The 6000-nt window shown below is 47.0% G+C and overlaps 1 pseudogene; it reads left to right on the top strand.

The window, feature by feature from the left end:
- LOC110497838 overlaps positions 1–6000 on the top strand; it is a 75756-nt pseudogene that overhangs the window by 61093 nt on the left and 8663 nt on the right.

The raw sequence follows: 6000 nt of genomic DNA, 5'->3' as shown, positions 1-6000 counted from the left end.
GGGATGAGGTAGTTGGGTGTGCTATTTACAGATTGGCTGTGTTCAGGTACAGTGCTACTCTGATAGCTGATGCTTAAAGTTAGAGAGGGAGATATAAGACTCCAGCTTCAGAGATTTATGCAATTCGTTCCAGTCATTGGCAGCAGAGACCTGGAAGGAAAGGCGGCCAAAGTAAGTGTTGGCTTTGGGGTTGACTAGTGAGATATACCTGCTGGAGCACGTGCTACGTGTTGCTATGGTGACCAGTGAGCTGAGAAAAGGCGGGGCTTTACCTAGCAAAGACTTATAGATGACCTGGAGCCAGTGGGTTTGGTGACGGATATGTAGTGTGGGCCAGCCAATGAGAGCATACAGGTCGCAGTGGTGGGTAGTATATGGGGCTTTGGTGATAAAACGGATGGCACTGTGAAAGACTACATCCAGAGAGAAGGATCTCGAGATGCTCAGTGATATGATACGTCCATAGGCACAGCACAGTAGTGTACATCATAAAATTAAAATGATTGTACAGACAGTCTGGGTGGCACAGTATACTTGTTGGGTACGGGGGGTATGAGAGGGGAACAGAGGGTACAGGCTCGCCTGGAAGTCTGGGTCTTTTCTCTGGAGTCCCCCTTGATTAGCTGTGAGAGGAGCGGTGGGGGGAAGGTTTTGTTCTAAGGGGCAAACAGCCAGCATTCCCCTGTACCCAGCCCCGCCTTGCCTGGACCTCATCGTCCTTCAGCACACACAGGAAGTGCCTTCCCCAAAGCCGGGCCCCTGGGCCAATCGCTCCTCGACGCCATCGGCCCACTCCTCACAACACAGCCCATCCATCAGACCGCACCCAGCCCAACCGTCTGTCTGCATGGAGACAGGCTGGCACTAAGGCCCTCCCACCGGCCAGGAGAGCTCCAATTGGCTTAGAGGGGCATATGCAGACAAATAAGGGTGTTCTCATTGGTGAAAAGAGATGAGCCGTTGTCATTTCCACCTCATAGTAACTGTCATTCAGCAGATATTTTATTTTCTGTGGCTTCCAGTTGATCATATTGCAATTTGCAAGAAAGATTTTCGAACCCTTGTGAGGGATAATGAGTTTCCATTGAGTTTAGTTTTTTTTATATGTAATAAAAAATGCCCTTTTTGATTTCCATAATGAACTCCTGAACCACCTAATTGAAGTGAAGCCGTCCTTCTTAATGGATGCAGGAGAGTTTAGTAGAATAACTGGTTCTACTTTTACATTATGTATGCAGTGTAATGCTGAGGTTTTGGTTCTTTTGGCTAGGCTGATCAATATGCAGATGAAACACATCTCAAAATGTTTTGCCGCATGCTGGAGCTGACTGATGAGAGGGGGACGGAAGGGGGAAGAGGAGGGGGGACACAGGGGGTCTGGTGTCAGCAGTTCAGGGGTCCTGCAGGACTAGGGCTGGAGGGGAAGGGCTCTGCCACCTGAGATAAATTAGTCTCCTCAATGATGAACACTAGTCCCTCTGGAGCAGGCAGCGACCGACTACTGTAGCCCAGTCTGACAAATAAACAACAACTCCCATGATGCAGTATGCTCTGTTAGCAGAAGCTGGAATTCTGCTGACACTTCTGCATTGTTGGCAGTTTTGTCATTCAGCTAAGTTCAGAGTGTATGCACATGCGGTGGTGGTACACACACACACACACACGCACACAGTCTCAGGCACACACCAAAAATGTGCACAGGTCATACACATTCACATGTGTACACATTTTTGGCCACAACAGAAATGCTGTGATGTGGTGAGAGTTGAACGGCATGTGGAGAATAGAGGGAGGTTATGGAGAGGTTGAAAGGGAGTTCTCCAGTGCAGGGTTGGGCCAGAGTCTGTCTTCTGACCTATGGTGTGTGTGTGAGAGAGTGAGTGAAGGGGTTATGGTTAGGGAAGGGGGGGCTGTCGGAGGGGCTAGGGTCTTATTTTAAACAGGGCTGTTTGTCTTGGTCAGGGCCCATGGTGACAGCAGCACCACTGGTGATTTGTCTTGGACAGGGGAGTCTGGAGGGACGGGAGAGTTGAGCGCATAGCCGCACACACCCCCCTGTGGCCCTGGGGCCTCTGGGGCCCGGCTCTGCACAGGATGCGAGCGGAGCCTTGCTTTTTATGCTAGGGCCTCCCTCCCCCCACTCACTCTGTGTGTGTTTCCCTCTCTCTCCGTCTCTTTCGCCTTGTCCCTTTGCCCCCCAAAAAACCGCAGGAGCGCTGTGAGGCTGCCAGGAAAAAGAAGGGCCACGCCTCTCTCTCTCGCTGTCTTTCCCTCTCTCTGCTGTACCTGAATAAATATGGGCTGTGCTCTTATTAAAGACAGCTGCTTCAATACTGGGGGAAAGAGAAAAGGCTGCATGTTCAGGCAATGGGGACCTTTGAAAGTGTCCATTCAGCTTACACCCCCCCCCCCCCCCCCCCCCCCCACACACACACACGTACAATCTCAGAAACACACTTCCCCTGATGTGTGTACGTGCATGTCTGAATGCGTCTGTCTGTGTGTGTGTGCGAGAAACCACAGAACGGAGGAGGCCCTCTATAGTGTGAAGACATTTTATGAAAAGGAAGTGTCACTCATTCTGTCTCATTGATTGACACATACACATGTCCATGCATTAACACGATATGCTCTGAAAATACCTGTTGCTGTGCCTTACCGTAACATAATAGAATGTGAATTCTCATAGGCCAGAGGATGAGGCCTTTTCCTCAGCTGTCAACTTGACCCCTGAAGGTGAAGTTTGACCAGGTAGCTTACTGTAGTCCTGAGTAGTGGTCGACAGACTATGATTTTTCAACGCCGATACGGATTATTGTCATTATTTGTAATAATGACAATTACAACAATACTGAATGAACACTTATTTTAACTTAATATAATACATCAATAAAAATCAATTTAGCCTCAAATAAATAATGAAACATTTTCAATTTGGTTTAAATAATGCAAAAACAAAGTGTTGGAGAAAGTAAAAGTCCAATATGTGCCATGTAAGAAAGCTAACGTTTAAGTTCCTTGCTCAGAACATGAGAATATATGAAAGCTGGTGGGTTCCTTTTAACATGAGTCTTCAATATTCCAAGGTAAGAGGTTTTAGGTTGTAGTTAATATAGTATTTATAGGACTATTTCTCTCTATACTATCTAACGGGTGGCATCCATAAGTCTAAATATTGCTGTTCATTGTACAACCTTCAATGTTATGTCATAATTACGTAAAATTCTGGCAAATTAGTTGGCAACGAGCCAGGCTGCCCAAACTGTTGCATATACCCTGACTCTGTGTGCAATGAATGCAAGAGAAGTGACACAATTTCACCTGGTTGATATTGCCTGCTAACCTGGATTTCTTTTAGCTAAATATGCATTTTTAAAAATAATACTTCTGTGTATTGATTTTAAGAAAGGCATTGGTGTTTATGGTTAGGTACAGTCGTGCAACGATTATGCTTTTTTCGCAAATGCGCTTTTGTTAAATCATCCCCCGTTTGGTGAAGTTGGCTCTCTTTGTTAGGAAGAAATAGTCTTCGCACAGTTCGCAACGAGCCAGGCGGCCCAAACTGCTGCATATACCCTGACTCTGTTGGAAGAGAAGTGACAATTTAGCTAGTTAAAAGAAATTCATGTTAGCAGGCAATATTAACTAAATATGCAGGTTTAAAAATATATACAGTGGGGCAAAAAGGTATTTAGTCAGCCACCAATTGGGCAAGTTCTCCCACTTCAAAAGATGAGGCCTGTAATTTTCATCATAGGTACACTTCAACTATGACAGACAAAATGAGAGAAAAAATCCAGAAAATCACATTGTAGGATTTTTTATGAATTTATTTGCAAATTATGGTGGAAAATAAGTATTTGGTCAATAACAAAAGTTTATCTCAATACTTTGTTATATACCCTTTGTCCAAAATGGTGTCCAAAAATACAGATTTCCGATTGTTATGAAAACTTGAAGTCGGCCCTAAATAATCGGCCATTCCGATTAATCGGTCGACCTCTAGTCCTGAGTGTGACCTGTCCAGGTGTGGCTGGGTCAATACTGTCCCCTTCTGGACCCCTACCTCACCTCAGGCCTGGTTCACTCCTAATGACATGGCTGGGACCTGCCTCTTGAAACTTTACCTACTTGATTCCACACAACAGCCACAAACTGCAGAGGGACACTATTTTAGTATCTGTGCTTCTGCTGCCTGTAGATAAAAGATCCTGAATGATGGTATATGAACATGTGTTACTGTTTTGGAAGTTATGTCCATTTTGTGTGTTAGAGAAGGTTTGTTTTGGTCTTGACTGTGTGTATCTTTGAGAAATGGAAAGAGGGAGCTTGTTTATGTGTCCTTGTCTTTGATGTCAGAACCTTTTTTCTCTGTGCGGCTGCGTGTGTGTGAGCATGCGCACATGCGGTTGTGAGTCTTTGAGGAATAGATGGAGTACATTTTGTGTGCTTACACATGTCTACTGTGTGTGTGTGTGTTTTCTGGTGCACTTCCTAAGCTCTGACTGTGTAGGCGATGAAAGACCCAAGTTCTCTGCCGCTCCAGAGAGAAGGGAGGGGGGAGTAAGTCTTGGACACGGACTAATCCTGTGTGAGGAAAGAAGGAGAAGGAGACATTGGCAGCGCCATACTCAAAACTTTGACTAAAACCTCAAGTGCTGACAATGAAAGCTAGAAAGAGCAGTTGTTTGTATTGGCGCAGGTCACCCTGAAATTAGTCCATCACTGTGACAGCGGTTGCTCAACGTGCTACGCTAAATGCCAATGTGGATAATATTTTGAAGTCTTACCCCCTCATCCTCTTCTCCTCCCCTCCCCTCCCTGCTCTCCTTAATTGTTGGAAAAAGTGAGGTTTCTGTCGGGGGTGGTTGGTTGTTGGTTATGAGGCGGTCGTCTCTCGTCGCTTGCTCGGAGTGAAGGGGAGCAGCTGAGCGATGGGAGGGTGGGTGGGGTGTTTAGTCTGGAGCTCCTCTCCAGGGGACCCTGAGCTGCAGACCAGGAAGTAGTGCTCCTCAGACATGCAGGCTCGTCAGACTCACTGGAGTCTGGCTGAAGGGTTCAAGCTCTCTCTGAGGGAGGGAGGGATGGATGGATGGAGGGGATTGATTGGGACATATAGAGAGAAAGGAGCTTTGTTGTCAAGCTACCACAGTGGCGTTCGTAGTCTTTCCCTGGTCATAGAGAGCTTTTCTGCTTCATAATACACACACACACTGTGTGTTGAAAGTATACTGACTTGAGGCCTGGTTGTGTGTGTGTGTGTGTGTGAGGGAGGCAGTGTTGGCTGTGTTGGCTGAGGAGCTGTGACAATCATAACTTTCTGGCAGGCATCCCTCCTAGATCTCAGTCCCAGGCTGGCCTGACTCCAGGTCTGACTCCATCTCTCTCTCCCGGCTCTGGCCCTGCTCTGCAGGATGTAGGAGTTCCAAGGTCAACTAAACCTGGCTCACTACCCACTATGACCTCTCACCTCTGGCTTCCCAACCTCTCCCCTACATTAAACAAGGTTTAAGTCATGTCCAACTCACTCCCTCCCTCTCCTTTCTTCCCTCTAGTAGTAGGAGACAGTAAATCTCAGTCACTGTGGCTCCTGTGCGTCTCCCACTCTCTGTGTGTGGAGAGCAGCAGGCGTGTGCTGAGCTGAGGAGGACCACTCCAGATGAACTGTTTGCTCTTTCTACACAAAATGGCCTAAAATGGCTTTTCCATACGGCCCCAGCTCTCTGATCCCAGCTGGCATCAAGTCAATTTGATGGTCCTGGGAGGGCAGGGGGACGGAGGGGTAGAGGTCTTCACAGGGACCTGGAGGGCTGTCCTGGGACAGAGGGAGCCGAGTGATGGAAACCTCACAGTGAAGGCCTCTCAAATAATGTGTGCTCGCACACACTATGTAGCTTTGATGGTTGAGTTATGGGGCTGGATGAAGGTAAGAAAGGCGCTGTATAGTATGACCTCAGATGAACCCAAGCCTTTGATCTGGTTTTACTACAATTACATAAT

Source organism: Oncorhynchus mykiss, chromosome 19 (genome assembly GCF_013265735.2).
Source record: "Oncorhynchus mykiss isolate Arlee chromosome 19, USDA_OmykA_1.1, whole genome shotgun sequence".
Lineage (NCBI taxonomy): Eukaryota > Metazoa > Chordata > Actinopteri > Salmoniformes > Salmonidae > Oncorhynchus > Oncorhynchus mykiss.
This window is presented reverse-complemented; position numbering and strand designations above follow the sequence as displayed.